Raw genomic sequence first — 18953 nt, 5'->3', positions numbered from 1 at the left:
ACTTAGACTGCAACCAACACTGGGGGCACAGGAGGCCACCTTCTGGGACTTGCTAATGATTTCCAAATCTATTCCCCAAGGGTGATCTCTTTACTTGAGTTTCAGACCCATGTATTTTGGCTGCGTCCTGGACCACAGATTCTTCAGTTTCAATAGGTCTAAGACTAAATTCCTCTCTGTCCCCTGATCTAAAGAAAGTAAGTCTTAATACCTGACCTAAAAATTTTTAAGACAATCCAAGCCCACTCTCATTCAAATAGGTGACAAGTCTCCCAAGGACTAGGACTTGAGGATAAATCTGTGGGCAAGACAGACCTATCCTTTGCCCCCCTATCAGGGAGAACGTATTTTTACAGCAACACATAGTGAATGATAGGCTAGGAAAGAACAGATTTGATGAGGCAGAGTATAACAGAAGGCGTTGGGAGTAGGGAATGGGACAGGCAGAATTAAGAATGGCCTCCTGGGAAAATGATTTTCCTAAGAACTGAAGGATGGGTGGGAGTCAGGTGAGGTAGGACAAGATCAGGAAGACCTCCAACAAGTAAGAACAAAGACACCAGCCCTCACAGCTGGCATGATCTATTGGAGAGGAGATAGAAAAGTGGTTGACCAGGACCCTGAAGCTCTAGCCCAAGCAGAGTAGAGATGCCCCACACAGAAAGAACTCCCGTGGCCGGGTCTGACTTTTCCCACCCGAAGCAGCCTCTACTTCCATCCATCCTCCCCTTCCTTTGGCCCCACTGCCAGAGCAAGGTCCTGGGCCACAGAAGAAAGGACAAGCGTGAAAACCACCAGCTTGTGCTTGGGCACCCACTTCCTACGGGGAAGGCTGCTGCTGGTTTCATCCATCTCTCCTGGCTGAAGCATTTTCTTTCACAGGTGAATAAGAGTGGGGACCAGAACGGCTGGTGCCAGGCAGAAGCCGGGGAGCAGAAGGCTGGCCTCTGCTGCTGCCACTGCCCACAGGGCAAGCCCTGTGTTGGGCTCGTCACAGTTCCCTACCAGTAAATCGGAGAATAAACCATCTGTCCCTTCCCCCCTAGAGGGACAGGGACAGATGAGCATGGAAGGCGGGGTGGAGGAGAGACAGCAAAGTGCTCCAGGCTCCCTAGCAGCCACAGCACAGTGATTCCAGATAGCCATCTCTGACCTTCATGCCCACAGAGACACACAGTACAAACTGGGCAGAAAGGCTCCCACTGCCTGACAGCTTGGCCACTGCAGGGAGTCATCTCAGCCACGCCATTAGTGGCAGGAATGACTAAGCAGTCAAGAAAACAAACCAAGAGACACGGTTTCAAGTGATCTCTCGCCAAGGGCCCAGGGACTGAGCCCTCCCCCTTGCGTCTCCAAGGAAAAGAAAAGTCGAGCCACAATCATGTGGGCAGCGGCCACCCCTGGGGGACACTGGCAAGCTCTCGAAGCATGACCCGCTGCCAGGAAGACACTGCTGTGGAAGGAGACCGGGAAGAAGGGTACTGGGGGGAACTGGGCAGCACCCGAGTGGGGGCTTCCTCACGTGCAGGCACCCAGTCTCCCGGAACCTTTATTTATCTTTTGGCTGAGCATCTGGCCTGCATGTTATCAGTTCCATTTTCCAGCTCAAACCCACATCTATGTCCAAACTCACCTCTAGATCCCTCTCAACTTTCAATTTCATGGGACTAAAAACTGAAAAAAAACAAGGCTTTCTGAAATCTGGGGGTAATTATAGAGAAACTTCAACCAAAGCCTGCAAAATCCACAACATGTCCTTATAATCAAAATAGAGGCCATTCAATGCAGTGTTTTCACCAAAAGAGGAGATGGTCTGTGGTCAGCACATGCATGCTCCTTCCTAAGGCACCCACCCCTAAAATTCAGCGATCTCACATGCTGGGTGTCAGCCACAGTATCATAATTGCTTTCTCTGAAGTTCTACGAGGATAGAAAGTGAAACTCCTTGTCAGCCAGACTAGTCTCATGTTCAGGGAAGGGGGAAGAGGCATCATTTTCCTAGGTCTCCAAGGAGACCCACAAGGAAAGACAAAGCTCTATTTCTTGGCAAAATCCCAAGTTGTTTATTTATTTGGTGAAAGTTTTCAAACAACCAGACAGCAGTCACTCAGATCTGCACCTGTCCTTGAAGCCTCGGGTGCTGGCCAGGAGATGGCTACCGCTCTGAGTCCCCTCGGGCTCCTGCCACCACGTCAGCCCCTCCACGCGATCCAGCCACTGATGCCAGGGCCCACGCCACACCAATGAAATATTTAACCCCATCGACCATAGCAACAGAGAAAAGCAGATCGATACCCCAAAAGCCAGGCCTTTCATGGGACCCTTGGCACCCTAAAATGATTTCCTTTGCCATCTCACTAAGTGACACTTCAACTAGAAGCCAAAGAGCCTGGCTCTAGTCCAGCTCCAGACCTGGGTCCATCTGGTGTTACACCCGCCCCTAAGTCGGGGCTGGGATCCATGACTTTAGCAAGACTATCCCTGCTCCGTGATGAGGATGCCTGGGACTCCGGAACACAGGGCCTAACTGGAAGGATCTTTGTATTTAAAGATACCTATTCCTGTTTCTTCACCCCTAGCCCTCATCTTCTGTTTCCGGAGAAAATCCAGACCCCTATGGTGAACAGGGAGTTAACTAATGAAGGCATATGGATTTCTATAATACTCTACCAGCAGTCATCGAATGCTGGAGTCTGTTAAATCTTCAGCAGCTTTTTCCCTCAGTTCAGATAGACAAAATAAAATACTGGAAATGAAAGGAAGCTCTAACCCCTGCTGAGCTCTGGGAAGAAAGTCAACTCTTGGCAACAAAGTTGCTTGTCTGTGGGAAAGAGAACAAAGTGCTGGCTGGTGGTCAGGGTGGAAAGCCAGGGTTCTTTTTAATCATTCTTAATTATTAATCATAACTTTAGACCCACCCCTTCTTCCAAAAGAATTAGATTATTGCTACCAGAAAAGAGAGTAATATGCCCATAGTCAAGAAGGGAAGTTCGGCACTGTACAAGTTGGGCAGGTAGGACAATGACAACAGAGGAGGGCAAGCGGGACCTCTGGAGGTGGCCAGAGAAGAAAGAACTAAAGCTACTGAGCTGTTTTCCTTAGGAAAGAAATAGCTGGTGGGAACTAGGGACTCTTCCGAGCCCAAGGCAGGTCAAGGCATCTCAGCTCCCAGGCAGCCATCAACATGGGCCCATCTCTGACCCCGAGTCAACAAACACCCCCTCACACAGAGCAGAAGTCTAAGCCAGGAGGTGTTCCTGAGGGGAGCATGATCTACATAAACAAGACCCAAGATCTACATAAACAAAAAGCCAGGAGAGTTCGGCTTAGTTGGCCAAGGCTAAGAAGTCATCTCATTTTGCCCTCCATTTGCCTGTTTGGGGCTGGAAGCTACAGGACTTCCCTCAGCGGGGTTAGCCAGGGCCACAGTGAGACTCCATTCAACTGATCCCTGTGCCAGTGGGACTTACAGTGAAGTGTGTCTGCCCTGTCACTTTGCACATCAAAAAGTTTTCTGTTCTACCAAAATAATCATAATCATAATCTGACTGTTAAAAATGGGCAGAGGACCTCAATAAACGTTTTCCCAAAGAAGACATTCAGGGGGCACCTGGGTGACTCAGTTGTTAAGTGTCTGCCTTCAGCTCAGGTCATGATCCGGGGTCCTAGGATTGAGCCCTGTATCAGGCTCCCTGCTCTGAGGGAAGCCTGCTTCTCCCTCTCCCCTGGCTTGTGTTCTCTCTCTCACTGTCTCTCTCTTTGCCAAATAAATGAATAAAATCTTTAAAAAAAAAAGAAAGAAAGAAAGAAAGAAGATATTCAGATGAGCAAAGGGACACATGGAAAGCTGTTCAAATCACTAACATCAGGGAAATGCAAATCAGAACCACAAGAGTTATCATATTACACTCGTCAGAATGACCAGTAACAAAAATAAATAAATAAATACATAATATATATATCACTCGGCTATAAAAAAGAATGAGATCTTGCCATTAGCAACAACATGAATAGAGCTAGAGGGTATTGTGCTAAATAAAATAAATCAGAGAAAGACAAATAGGGTAGAATTTCAGTTATATGTGAAATCTAAAAAAGGAACAAACAAAGCAGAAACAGGCCCATAAATGCAGAGTACAAACAGACAGTTGCCAGGGGGAAGTGGGTAGGGGATGGGGAAAAGAGGTGAAGGGGAGTGGGAGAGACAGGCTTGCCGTCATGGGGATGAAAGGTGCAGCACAAAGAATACAGTCAGTGGTGTTGGAATAGCACTGTAGGGGGACAGATGGCAGCTACACTTGAGCATATCATAACAAAGTTGTCTGCTCACTATTTGTACACCTGAAACTAATGTAACACTGTGTCAACAACTATACTTCAAGAAAAAATAAAAATAAAAAAAAAACAGAACATTCTGTTCTAACAATGGCTACATGTGGAAATTTCTAATTAAAAACTATCATAAAGGGGCACCTGGAGTGGATCAGTCGTTTGAGGGTCTGATTCTTGATCCCAGGGTCATGAGTTCAAGCCCTGTGTTGGGCTCCACAGTGGACGTGGAGCCTACTTTAAAAAAAAATAAAAAACTATCATAGGCATGAATGCTCACAAGCCTACCCAGTGTAGGAAACAGGGGTGGGAGGGAAGGGATTTTAAAGCCACTTAGCTCATCAAAAATCCATGATCTACACGTATTTGAGAGTCTGAAGGTCAGTGCGAGCCTGATAAGAACACAAAGCATTTCCCAATACAACAGTCTCTAAAACATTGCCCTACTCTAACACAGAGTTTGTCTAACACCTGGGAGCTTCCGGGTATTATTTGGTAAAGGAATCCTGAGGTTGCCAAAGATCACATAAAACACAAGTCAGGTGAGATCAAATTCTTCTGAGGAAGGAAAAGAAAGGACAGCTCCTAGAAAATTAAAGCAAGAATTATAGGACCTTCATTCATCTCAGACCTGGGGGTCGTCCACTCAGGCCCAAAGGCACCATCTGGTTTCATCAGAGGGAACAGATATATTTAGCTCAAACAGTAAAAATTCATAGACCTTCAGGTGAGGCCAGCAATAATAAATCTCACTGCCATTTGAAAACTCACTACGTTTCAGGCATGGTACAGAACCTCACCGAACCCTCCCCATCACCTTACAGGTTTGATTTTCCAACCCCCACTGGCCCGCAGAATCACCTATAGAGATTTATAAAAATAGATGCTTAAACCTCACCTCAGATCTACTGATTCAATCTCCCAGCGTGAACCTGAACATGCACATTTTGAGAACCACCCCCACCCAACTAGCTTAAGAAACTAGTGCTTAAAACCATCCCTTGCTGCTCCTAACTCCTGTTTTCTCTCCTCAGTCTTGGGATAACACCCTCATGGGTCAGAGAAAATGCCAGGTTGAGTGAACTTTTAACAGCCACCTTAAGCTCACCCTTAGTCAACATGAAAAACCAAGTGGGAAGCTTGGTTAGGGGAGGCCATTGCCACCCTATGTGGTCCTTGGGATCCAGCTCTGACCATGGTCAATGTCCTGGCCAACAGTATAGGAGTGTGAGACAACCTCAATCTGGGTCTCGTGCCTCCCTCCCCAAGTCCCAGCTCTGAGCCAAATAAAATCAAGCAGAGGGGGGCACCTGGGAGGCTCAGTCGGTTAAGCGCCTGCCTTCAGCTCAAGTCATGATCCCAGAGTCCTGGGATGAGTCCCACATCAGGCTCCTTGCATAGCAAGGAGTCTGCTTCTCCCTCTGCCTGCTGCTCCCCCTGCTTCTGCTCTCTCCCTGTCAAATAAATAAAATGTTTATTTAAAAAAAAAAAAGAACAAAACAGATGAAACCAACCTTGAACAGCTCTCATGTGCTCTTTATTCTATGAATTAAGTGTGTGGGCCCACACCCCAACCCCTAAATCTAACCAACACAGAGGCCATGCCTCCTGTAGGTAGAGTCACTTCACCCTGTAGGTAGAATCTCAAGTTCCATCCTTGTCTGAGGTCCCACCAGTCATCTTGTGAAGCCCTGGGGAGGGGTGATGCTTGCCAGCTCTACCTCACAGTTTCTTGTTCCCTATCAATCTCTTCCCCATCCCTCCACCTTAGTTTCTTCAGTTAGCATATGGGAGTGGATGCAGTCTATTTAGCATCATGAACAAAGGTCCTTCAACTTTCTCCTGAACATCAAGAAGACCTAGGACCCTAAAGCTGATTTCATTAGTCCATACCACCAATGCTTGCCTCACACTTAAATGCAAAACACTCTTCAGTGGTTAATGGGATAAAGAGAAAAAAACCACCTGTATTCTCAAGGGACTTTGTAGTTGAATAGGAGTGAAGGATAAGTTTTAATACAAAAATAGCTATCACCATGAACAGAGTATAAATGCCATACAACCTACAACATGACACAAACTCAGGAAAGCTCCATGGATTAGGTAGGACTTGATGTAGACCTTGACAGCAGATAGGTAGGATTTCAGCAGATATGAAAGTAGGAAGAGAACATTCTAAACAGAGAATAATGTAAACCTCCACTGTGGAAGTGGAAACGTGCTGGGGTATGGTCAAGGAAGAGTTAAGAACTCAATGTGACTGAGGGACAGCAACCAATGTGTCCTTCCGTCATGGTGACACATTAGCCTGTAAGGGCCTTGAATGTCAGCCCAAGGAGCTCAAGGCGTATAAGCAGAGGGATGACAGGACCAGAGCTGGGCTCGAAGAATCGCAGGTGGGATGAACTGAAGCAAAGATTCCCTGTGGGGAGGCCAGGTGAGAGGCTGTTGCGTAATCCTCCTCACAGTGAGGATTATCCAGTAAGGCCCTGCCCTAGGATAGCAGCTGTGAGAACAGAGAGGAGGTTACAGTGGTGGGGGAACTACAGTGAGGACAGAGTGTATCAGTTCTGCAGTCCTGTTCCCTCCGATTTGTCCATGCAGAGGTGGCCACAGACAGGGAGCTTTCCGTAACACAGATGTCCAAAATATTTTACACTCACTGTGACCAGTGAACAGGAGGTACAACAGGGCCGCAGCCCCCGGTGGAGTGTGTGTGTGGGAAGGGGTCCCTGTTCCTCTCCCCAGCGTCTGCGGACCTTACTTCCACGCAGCTTGCCCGCAGTCCCACATCACCAGGAAGGTGCCTCGGGTGCGCCAAGCGGCACATGCGCAGTACAGCCTGCTGAGGCCGCCGCTGAGGCCACAGACCATGGCTGTGTTTTGGCTCCTGTCCGTTCTGAGCTAGGAGGATACTCGAATTCTGCAGTCATCTTCCCATTCCATCTGCTGCTCCATAAAGGCCATGTGTTACTTGGATTTATGACCTTAGCTCAGTTTTTCCTGCTACCCAACTCTGAGAGCTCTCCTCCGTTAAGCCCTAGACTACCTTTCTGTGTGGACTGAAGTGTCCCTCCCAAAATTCGGATGTTGAAGTCGTAACCCTCAAGGTGACTGTATTTGGAGATTGGGCTTTACAAAGAGATAAGGAAGGTTAAATAGGGTCACAGGGTGGGGAATAATCCAGTAATCCTTGTGAGATGATGAAGAGACACGAGAGAAGTGCACACACCCAGAGAAAGGCCATGTGAGCCCACAGAAGGTGGCCATCCGCAAGCCAAGGAAAGAGGCCTCAGAAGAAACCAGCCCTGCCAACATCTTAATCGTGTACTTCCAGCCTCTAGAACTGTGAAGAACTAAATCTCTGCTGCTTAAGCACACACACATTCCACTGCCCAGTCTGTGGTACTCTGATTATAGCAGCGAGGAGACTAATGAGTCTTCCACTCAGGTAGGGTGTTGCCAAGGGAAGGTGTCAGAGAAGCCCATGCCCTGGTGACTAACAGAAGAGTGACGGGGGTACGGACCTGGAGCTCAGGACAACGGACTGGGCATATGCCGCAGAGTTAAGGAAAGCCTCCAAGTGGGAACATGGAGGATGAGGTACCCAGGATAAGGCCTGGGGTAATCCTATATCCCGGCAATCAGAAAAGGAAGCAGAGAAGGAATAAGCAGAAGGCTGAGATTTTACAGTGCAGTCAAAAATGAAAAGCATTTCAAGATTATAATTGACAATGCAAAATGACGTTAAGAGGTAAAGAGAATGAAAACAGAACATGTCACTAAGCTTAGAACACAGGAGTCCAGGATGGAGAAGGGCCTGAGAAGCTAGCAAACAGTAACAGAGGCAACAGATATAGACACATCTCGAAACAGATGATGGACAGAACAGGGATAGCAGCTTGAGGGGAAAAGCAGGGCTGGTGGTTTTATTCTGTGAAAAAAATGAGCAGTGTGTTAGTGTATCAAGGAGGGATACAGGGAGCACAGGAAATGGGTTTTACCTCGATGGGATAGAATATTTCCACAAGGGCCGAAGTTTAAAAAAAAAAAAAAAAAAAGGAGGGGCACCTGGGTGGCTCAGTGGGTTAATCCTCTGCCTTCAGTTCAGATCATGATCTCAGGGTCCTGGGATCGAGCCCCACATCGGGGTCTCCGTTCAGCAGGGAGCCTGCTTCTCTGCTCTCTCTCTGCCTGCCTCTCTGCCTGCTTGGGATCTCTCTCTGTGTCAAATCAATAAAACCTTTAAAAAAAAATGAGATGAAGAAGAAAAGAAGGTCACTTACCTTGGCTCCAATCTCTCCTGCAGAGTAACTAAGACAAATCAGGAATTCTGAGGATATGGACCAAAATGCCCAGTGGGCTCAAACTGGCAAATCGCTAGGGTCAGTGGAGGCCTGTGGATTTGCTGCTATTTAGCACTTTGAGACAGCTGCTGGGAGGGGATAGGAACCAGGAATGCTGGATCTGCCAATTTCTGAAGAGAATCTGGAAATCCAGATTTATGCAAAATTTCCCCACTATAAAAAGCTGACAGCTATTTCAAATTTTTAAGAAACTCCGTGTAAACCCAACAGAATTGAGCCCCTGGGCTGGCAGTTTATAACCACTGGCCAAAAAGGATTTCCAATAGCCACAGCATTGCTTCACTACAATGAGTCAACAAATTGAATACAATTTTCTAAGAAGCAACTTAGGTTAATGTTTTCTTATTAGATAGATAGGCCAATCTCATTAATTGACAGCAGACCAATCAGGATGGCTTCTCATGGCTTTTTCTCACCACAGAGTCCATGAATAGAAGGAGAAAGTGGTAACTTTTACCGTAAGTTGGGGTTAGACATGTTTAAAAAACAGAAAGCTTAGAGATGAGGATTTCTATACATACAATGAGCATAGAGCTGGAATGTTAGACCAACATGAGTTGGCAGGTAAGAGAAGTCAAAGGGTAGGACTGGAGAGATGTAGAGTGTCAGGGACTGGCTGAGCAGGACAAATGGGGAGAAGGAAGGAATGGAAGGAATAGTTTCAAAAATTAAGGGATCAACAGAGGAAAGGTCATCTTAAAAGATCTGTAAGACAGAGTAATTTCTAGTCATGAAAAGTCTAAAAGAAATGTCTAGGTATATAGCTGACATGAAGGGAATTCGTATTTTTATTTCTATCTTCCCATATCAGTCAAGTCTCGGTAAAGGACATTATTAAGAACTAGAGTTTTGGGGATAACCCAGTTTTTAACCCCAGCATCACCACTTTCTAGCTGTGAGAACGTGGGTGACTTCTTTAATTTTGAGCTGCAGACAGAGGTACACCTGGAATAGGAAATGCATATAGACATGGTGAAGAGGACTTAAGATCAACCAAGACATAGAAGGCAAGCCATGCACATTGTCTTCCCAGTCCTCTGGTGGGAGCCCCAATCCCTTTTTCTGTGAGAACACTTGAGCAGTATTCCCGTTTTCTCTCTAAAGCAGACAAGAAGGGCTGGGCTGGGGCTAAGCAGGCCCCTTGATCATCAGGCCAGGGTTCTCTGCAGCCCAGCTCTTTAAAGTTAGCATTAACCACCAGAAAGACAGGGCTGAAGATTTTGTTCCTCGGGAATTAAAACTCATGTAACGAACTCCAATTTCTCTAACCGACCCCAGAAGGAGCACATAAGTCCGAAAGCCAGGGAATTACAAAAATAGAACCAAATACCATATATCAAAGAAGCATAAATTTCTGGGGAGCTTTACAAAACTTCCAGACCAAGTGGTGGGGGGGGGCGCCGCCGGAAGCAGACGAGCTCCAACAGGTGTGCACACGAGGTAACCAGCACAGGCACCAAGGAACAGACAAGGGTGGAGAAGGTGTGTGAGGGAAGCGGGACCTTGTACCCGGAAAGCTTCTCCAGGTAGGGACCACGGCAGCCAAGCAGTAACTAGTGAGCAGGCTCACCCGCCAGGCCACATCTCTGAATTTCCAAAAGATTCAAGAAAGGGAATGAGAGAAACGCATTCTGTTTGGAAGCAGAAAAACAGAAGAGCACCGTCAGCTGTGACACACAGCCTGGTGCAAGGACTTCACCAGGAAGGAAGGGGTGGGCTCTTCTGGCTAGGATGCAGCAGGATTGGTCTACAAACACGGTGCCTGCAGCCACTAGTCACGATGGATCCAGTGCTATCTTGTCTAATACTTGGAACCTGTGGTGCAGGGAGTACCAGACCACAAAGAAAACAGTCTCTCCTCAAGAGGCACTTATGTAACCAACACCAGAGCCATGGAAAACTACATAGCAATCACTGAGCCACGCAGCAGGTGAATAATGTTTAACCCTAGTAATTGTGACTGTGGATGGCTGTTTGTAGGACTAGGATATACCACAGAGAAATCGCTTCTGTTTCATCAAGGCATGAAGGGAAGAGAGGGTGGGAGCCCAGGGTAACATTCAACCCCGATGGTATTCGCTTTGCACTGAACTCCTTGCTGGTCTATAAAACCCTTGGAACTTCAGTGAGAAGGCAACATTCCCAGGAACCTTGACCAAGCATCTGGGCACATTGTGTCCTCATGGAGAACACTGTCCCTCCCTCCCTGGTGTGCATGTGTCATGAGTGAGACAGACAAAACACTAGAGTTCTATCAGAAAAATGCCATTGGTGGAGACTATGAGATAGTAAGTCAGCACAGGGACAGGACAAGAATCCCCGACAGCCATCGGCCCTGACCAAGGCCTCCTCCTGCCCTGGCGTGTCTGCCTTCCTTCAAGGGCAGCCTCAGAGCCTCAGACACGCAGTTTCTTCCAACGGCATAAGAGGAATCCTATCGTGTTCCAGCTGGGATTGACAGATATCCCCAGCAAGGAAGAGATAAAGATTTCATCTTTCTTCAAAAACATTTCACCCGGAGCAGGTTCTAGGTCTTCACTGCAGATAAGTCACTTGGGACCACCTGGGTTCCTCCTCGGAAAAGCAAGACCTGTGAAAGTTCAAACACTCAAGTGTCTTCACTTTAAAGAATTAGTGTCAAAAACAGAAAGATAAGCAGGACCCTAAGATATGTATTTGCTAACTTTACTTTCCCATTGTCTCAGTTACCATTTGGTCTTAGCCAGCAAGAAATTTCAAATGTGGGAAATTAATGAAATGCATTCCACTGAGCATTATGTGGAAAAGAGTGACTTCAGGCCCAGGGAGTTCATTCTTACTCCTCATTTATGATAAGGAATGAATCTGCTTATCTCAAAGTTCATGTGGCCAGCTGGTACCAAATACTACCCCCAGTCTCCAGGCATCATGAATGACACTTTGTCCTACATGGCAGGACTCTGGGCTAGAGGTCAAGGTCTTTCACACTTGACTTGCTTACCTAAGAGTTCTGCAAGCTGGGAGAAGGACAGAGTCAACATTATGTGGGAACAAAGACGCCCTCACAGAGGATAACTTTTGCCGCTGGTAAAACTGGTAAAACCTGAGAATAGCCAAATCACCCTGAGGGTTGGTTGGAACAGTGGCTATCCCTCAAACTGGCATCTTGTTCTACAAGACCTCTTGACCTTGAATTTCTACCCCCTCATTGTTTTCACGTGTTCCACAGTCCTCCTGCCCCCAGGCTCTCCCACCTACTGCCTTCAGATCTTGCCATCATCCTATCAGGTTCTAAAAGAATCATTCAAGGGGCACCTGGGTGGCTCAGTCAATTAACCATCTGACTCTTGATTTGGGCTCTGGTTATGATCTCAGAGTTGTGAGATCTAACCCCATGTCAGGCTCCATGCTCCGCTTAAGATTCTCGCTCTCCTTCTATCCCTCCCCTGCTCTCTTGCTCTCTAAAAAAAAAAAAAAAAAAAAGAAGAAGAATAAAAATAAATAAAAACAAAAGAATCATTCAAGAAGCAGAATCCAGACTCCTTGCTCGGGCATAATCCTGCCCTACCTCATTCCTCTAAGCGCCTCAGCAGACACCCAGCTGGCCTGCACAAGGCCACCCACACCCAGCCTGCCCTTTGCTCATGCCTGGAGTACCTTCCCCACTCTGATTAGTTATACATAGTATCTCCTAAGTAAACATTCTTTCCAAGTGAATGAATCTAAAACCTACCTGTTTCCAAGGCTCAGGTCAATTTTAAGTTAAACACAAAACCTTTCCTGAGCACCACAGTCTGAGGGCATCACTCTGTTGTCTGAATTTTAAGTATCATTTATACAATCGACAAGGTATATTTGGTTCGTACCATGGGGCAGACAGGTCCCAAGGCCCTAATCAAATTAGACACTGTCCTGACCTCACAGAGCCTAGGAGTGCAGTGGGGAAAGTTAGAAACACAATTACCCAAAAATGGCATGGGTACAGTAATATCTAAAAGAAAATGTCTTGCTATTGTTAAATGTGTTTATTGAGGTCCTACTAAGCACCAAGCACCAGCCTAGGTACCTATTATGGTTCACATTTAATCCTAATGGTCCACACAGAAAATAAATTAAATAAATAAATGTGGGAAAAAGGAAAAAAAGGGGAATAAAAAGAAAAAAAGAAATCCTAATGATCCATGCCACAAGTAAAAAAATAAAAAAAAAGACTCTGAAGAGTTAAGTTGGTTTCCCATGGCTATTTGGATAAGCCTCAGAGCCTGGATTCAAACCCACTTGAGTCTAGGCTCCTTTCACCATCTCCCCAGCCTCCCACCCCCGAGGTGTCTGCTGTGTTAGGGAACACAAGTAGTTAGACTGGGAGGAAGGCAGCCCAGGTAAAAGGAAGAGTGAATCGTCCAGAAAGCCAGGAGAAAAAGTGTATGTCGAAAGGAAGAAGCAGTTCAGGTGAGCCTGGGAAGCACGTTAGGCTCAGTCTTACAGGAGATCTCCAGTGTTCATGTTGCTTGAGGTTTAGAGCCTCAGAAGCTGGAGGCCACCTCAGACCAAGAGCAAACCCTGCAGAGCTACCCTCAAGCTGCCTAGAGGCTATTGTTCCTATTTATCAAAACTCCTTGCCGCTACCTGGGCTCCTTCCTTCTCTGGGGCTATGCCCATCACAGAGTTGTCTGAAGACCATCAAACAGGGGCGCCTGGCTGGCTCAGATGGTTAAGCATCTGCCTTCAGCTCAGGTCATGATCTCTAGGTCCTGCGAACTAGCCCCAGGTCAGGATCCCTGCTCAGCAGGGAGTCTGCTTCTCCCTCTCCCCCTGCCCCTGCCACTGCCACTGCCCCAGCCCCCTGCCACTTGCACTCTCTCTCAAGTGAATAAATTTTTTTTTAAATCATCATAACAGTAGCACAGTGTATGAGACCCTCCAAGGTACGTTCTCCCACCTAATCCTCCAGACACCACAACGAGGTGGTTGTGCCTGTCTGACGGAGGAGGACACAGAGTCTCAGAAAAGAAGAATATGTCTGCTTGCAATGCAGCTTTCCAGCATCCATGCTCTTCATCACTTAGCCAACGAGAGTAAGAAATCGTGAGGCAGCCCCTCATGAAATGCCAAGGAGAGGAGTTGCCGCGATCTTGAGGAAACATGTCTAAGTTGAACTTGCTATGCTCATATGCAACAAATATGAAAATCATTTAACCAGACTGTGGCCAGAGATATGCATCCCTACATGATCAAAGCCAGGCCCTCAGATGCCCGGAGAGTATCAGAGCGCTTAAGCATCCTCTCCTGGAGAGCGGTTTCTCAAAACACCCTGATTCCATTCTTGCAGCCCATTCCCTGCCACACTAACCTGCAACCCATTTAGCTGAATAGCTAAGCATCTGCTCTACGCCAGGTGCCTTCCTAAGAGCTGGGATTAGAGCAGTAACACAGAAGACGAGATCTCGGCTCTCCTGAAGCCTGATGTCTGGCAAGGGTGACCAGTAGAAAGAAAACAAGAGAACCTCTGGTGACAAAGGCTATGAACAAGGAGATGTGGTGGTGGGACTGAGGGGGAAGCTGGCTTGGAAAGCCCTTCCTGGGAAGGTAGCATTTCGATTCAAACCCAGACGACGAGAAGGAGCCAGCCTTCTGAGCTGCAGGATAATGAAGTCCTCATACTTAGGGCTCCACCTTGACTTGGTGGGCTGAAGAGGACATTGGCCGTGATCTAGTCCCAACTCCCGATTTATAGGGGAGTCCAGAGAGGCTTGTTGAGATGAAAACACCAGGACGAGGTGCCTTCACTGACCAAGCCTGTTGCCTCCCACAGAGCCTTTGGTACTCACACTGGAAATGTACACACCTTACATTTGTGCTCTTAATCCCCTCAAACATGTCTCATTTATAATTTTATATTCAGTACAGCCCTGGGGAAAGCGAGGCTGTCACTGATAGATGGTGAAACTGAAGCCCCAGCTGTCTTGTCTAACGGACTGTCACCACCAACCAAACAACAGCACGGGCTCTTTGTGTCCCAGTCCTGTGTCCTTTCCCCTGGAGGAGAAGCAGCTATCTACAAACACAAGACATCATTACTAGCTACTTCATAGTTTATGGTGCAGAGAACATACAAAAGAGTTAAAGATAAGAACAATTTACTTAGTCATAACACACAAACTCAAAGTCCCTGAGTTATTTGCTGCAGGAAAGAACATGTGACTACAGGTGACTAGATACCCGCACTCCTATGACTTCTGGTTATAGGACTGAGAGCAAGCAGATTGAACAATGCTGCAGGGACAGCTGAGGAGGAAGGAACCAGCCCGGACCAAGGGTCTCCTCCACTGGAAAACCCTTATATAAAGTCACCTTTAAGTCCCTTAGTCTCTTCCTTTTAGGAAGAGACCAGTGGTTCCCAAACCTGGCTGCACACCAGAACCGTCTGGAATGTTAAAGAAACAAAGATTTTCAGACCCACACAAGACCCAAAGAATTATAAACTTCAAAAGGTAGAGCCTGGGTAGGTTGCTTGAAAACTCAGCCACCTAGAAACTCACTGGTTTTTTCCCATTTCTTAGTGTTGTTATGTGATGAAAAGAGGAGGTGCCTGTTTTTATTGGGGGGGGAAGTTAAGTTAGGTTTTACCCTTGAATGGATGCTTCCAGAAGAAAATCTGTAATACACAAAGCCCTTGCCTAGTGGGGAGGTCAGAGGAGTATCCCCCGGGTGAACTGTGAGGTCTGTTGTCACGCTCCCTTTGGGCTGCACACCAGCCCCCTAGGCAACCATGGGAAAGCTTTTTCTGAGGATCAGTTTACCAATTCCTTTGTGAAACAGACCCTAACCTGTGAGGGTCAGGCATCATGAGCAGAGAGAACCTCAGAGTGTGAACAATTGCCCCCCCCCACCACCACCACCACCACAAAAGGCCCCTGGCTCCTTCCCCACAGGCCTCCCTTCTGCCCTGGATAGCCAGCCACTGCTTGGAAGAGGAGAAAGGAAAAGAAAGAAGGCAGTTCAAGCCCAGGCAGCTGGTGCCCTCAGTCAGGAGGACCAGATTCAGCTCTTACCTGAATCTGGAAAGAAGAAAAGCTGGTCCGTTCACCAGGGAATTCTCTCTCTGCTGGTGAGCTCTAGTCTTGGAACTCACTGGACTTTGAACAAAGATTGATTTAAAAGCTGATGTATTTAACAGGGACCTGTGGTCTGAGTTCAAGTGACCTCTGTCCTGCTTCCCGCCAGCTGGTGGGCCCTGAGCAGCTCAAACCTGAGACAACCCACAGCAAGCCCAGTGCCACCGCCCACCTAAGCCCTGAGGGGACGCTGCTGCTCGTCTGCCCCTCCCAAAGAGGGGGGCGGGGAGAAGGGGCATTGGGGGAGGAGGTTCCTCTGCTTTCCTCATTTCTATCCCTTGGCAAATGCCTTGGTCACACCAAGCAACACTCAGTGAATTAGGACCCTCCACCGTGCCCCATCCCAGGGTTGTGGGAGTGCTGTGGGCCACCACCAGAGCACCCTCGAGCACGGAGGCCTCCCTGGGGAGCAGGAACCTCTGAGACCCCCTACCTAGTAGAAGACCTGAGGCAGACAAGCCACTGTAAATGGAGCAAAGCCCCTCAGGCGCCCTCCTCCACCCCCTGAGAGTTTTTACCTACACTCAAAACTCTTGCTCTTACTTCCCAGACTCCCCTCCTCTTACCCGCTCTCTCCTCCCTCCCTTTTCTCACCTGACGTTGATGCTCGATGCTCGATGCTCGGTCTCTATTCTCCAGCCTCTTGAAAATTGCCTTCCCCTTCCACCCACTTCCCTCTCAGGCAAGCCCAGCGGGGGAAGGTGGAAGGCTGAGGACCTCCTGGGCAGTGGGGAAGGGCCCCAGGCCCCCAGAGCAGCAGCTCAGCCCTACCAGCAGCACACACACAGGCAGACCCAGAGCCAGGCTCCTGACTGACCTGGATCCGCAGCCCACACTGCAAATCAGGGGGAGGGGGAGGAAGTGCTCCAGGCAGTAAGGTGAAGCTAACCCCAGTCTGTGGATGGGAGACCCTCTCCTCCACCCATGCCTAAAGGGCTACTGACCTTGAATGGGCCTTAGGTTTTCCTGAGAAAGGCTTGGCCCAAGCCAGAGGGTAAATGGGCAAAAATGACAAACATCTGAGCAGCTAACTCAAATCAGATCGTGTCCATCTGGATTGCCCTGCCCCCGGGGCCTCCTGTGTCTCTTCCTAAATGGCCATGGAGAAGGGAAAAATCTTGATTGAAGATCAGAATACCTGTGGCCAAATGCTGACTCCGCCATTTCGGGGCTTTACTCTCTAGAGTAATTTTTCTTTTCTTTTTTTTGCTTTTTTCTTTGTTTTTTCTTTCTTTTTCTTTCTTTCTTTTTTTTTTTTTAAGGTTTTATTTTTTTATTTGACAGAGATCATAAGTAGGCAGAGAGGCAGGCAGAGAGAGAGGGGGAAGCAGGCTCCTTGCTGAGCAGAGAGCCCAATGCAGGGCTCAATCCCAGGACTCTGGGACCATAACCTGAGCTGAAAGCAGAGGCTTTAACCCACTGAGCCACCAAGGTGCCCCTAGAGTAATTTATTTCTGACTTGGAGTCTCACTTAACCTTCATCATCTGTAAATAATTATAATTATATTGTTTTTAGAGTTTTTTTTTTTAAATATTGAGTCAAAAGTTCTCTCGCTTCTGTCCATAAATCCTAGTATTTCCCTTCAGAGTTACTCTAGGTCTACTCTACTCTACATAGCAGCCCTTCAGATATTTGAAGGTTGTTATATCCTCCATAAGCCTTCTTTTCTCAGGGATAAAATGAATGCCCCTTATTCCCTAAGGCGATCTGCGGAGGCCATGACTTCATGGCTTCTTCCCAGGTGTCCCCAATTTGCTTCTTAAAATCAAGGGTCTAAAGGGGGAACTTTAAGGTGAGGGAATTGTTCTAGGTCTTGTTCTCTATCTTGAATATGGGGGTGGTTATTCTATTGTCTAAAATTACCAAATTTCATCAATCTATACACATAAAAGTGTGAATCACACTGTATATAAAAGATACCTTAATTGCTAAGAAGCCTACATCAGTAATATTTATTCTTTTTTTTTTAAGATTTTTATTTATTTATTTGACAGAGAGAGATCACAAGCAGGCAGAGAGAGAGGAAGGGAAACGGGCTCCCTGCTGAGCAGAGAGCCCGATGCGGGGTTCGATCCCAGGACCCTGGGATCATGACCTGAGCCGAAGGCAGAGGCTTAAACCACTGAGCCACCCAGGTGCCCCAGTAATATTTATTCTTGACACTTGTAAAATTTAAAAAGTTGGGTGACAGAAATAAAATGAAAACAGCCTACCCAGTGGAGTATATACTTATCAGGAGACTTCTCAGACTGGCCTTCCATCCCAGCGCAGAAGGGGAAATAGTCAAAATCTTGAGACTGGAAACAGAAAAGACATCGAAATGTAGAGAAAGCAGGGCGCCTGAGGGGCTCAGTCCATTTAGCATCAGGCTCTTGATTTCAGTTCAGGTCCTGATCTCAGAGTCTTGAGATCAAGTCCCACGTTGAGCTCCACACAGAGTCCGCTTGAATTCTCTGTCTCTCCCTCTCCCTCTGCCCCTCCCCGCTGCTAGAACTCTAAATAAATAAATAAATAATAAATAAAATCTTAAAAAAAAAGAAAGAAATGCAGAGAAAGGATTGGTTCAAAATCAAATAGAAACAAGCATCTTTTTTAAGTGACTAAAGAATTTCTCAGTGGAATGTTGAATGAAATGAGGTTTAACTTCACTAAAACTTGAGTTTTATTTACTTTTTTTGAAGTTTTTATTTATTTATTTGACAGAGAGAGACAATGAGAGAGGGAACACAAACAGGGGAGTGGAAGAGGGAGAAGCAGGCTTCACGCTGAGCAGAGAGACTGGTTCAGGGCTTGATCCCAGGACTCTGGGATCATGACCTGAGCCGAAGGCAGGCGCTTAATGACTGAGCCACCCAGGGGCCCCTAGAACTTGAGTTTTAAAAGCTTTCCTGCCTATGAATGGATCTGATCTGATTGATACAAAGCAGAATTGGTCTTATTGATTGCTTAGACCTAGACATTAATGAGAAGAGCAAACAGCATTATCTATTATGTACCTGGTAAGACTTTATATCCATTATTCTGTTTAAAAGGGCACAATGCTTCAGGCCAATATCTCTATTTCACAGATAAGAAAAGCCGAAACTCACCTGGTCAGTTATTCTCTCCGGGATCACTTGGTGCAGAAGAACTGAGGAGCCTGTCTGGGCGTTGTGGCACCTT

At 47.0% G+C, this 18953-nt stretch overlaps 1 protein-coding gene across 2 annotated transcripts in view; it reads right to left on the bottom strand.

Annotated features, from left to right (window-relative positions):
• PDZK1 (PDZ domain containing 1) overlaps positions 1 to 15861 on the bottom strand; it is a 37099-nt gene extending 21238 nt beyond the window's left edge. The window contains exon 1 of one of the 2 annotated variants that reach the window (XM_032848180.1): positions 15728 to 15861. The gene's annotated coding sequence lies outside the window, so the exon portion shown is untranslated. Of the gene's footprint in view, positions 1 to 5227; positions 5329 to 15727 lie in introns of those variants that run through there. The other variant, XM_032848181.1, reaches the window with a different exon arrangement.
• Between the last annotated feature and the right edge of the window lie 3092 nt (positions 15862 to 18953).

This window comes from Lontra canadensis, unplaced genomic scaffold, assembly GCF_010015895.1.
Source record: "Lontra canadensis isolate GAN:19392208 unplaced genomic scaffold, GSC_riverotter_1.0 scaffold200, whole genome shotgun sequence".
Lineage (NCBI taxonomy): Eukaryota > Metazoa > Chordata > Mammalia > Carnivora > Mustelidae > Lontra > Lontra canadensis.
This window is presented reverse-complemented; position numbering and strand designations above follow the sequence as displayed.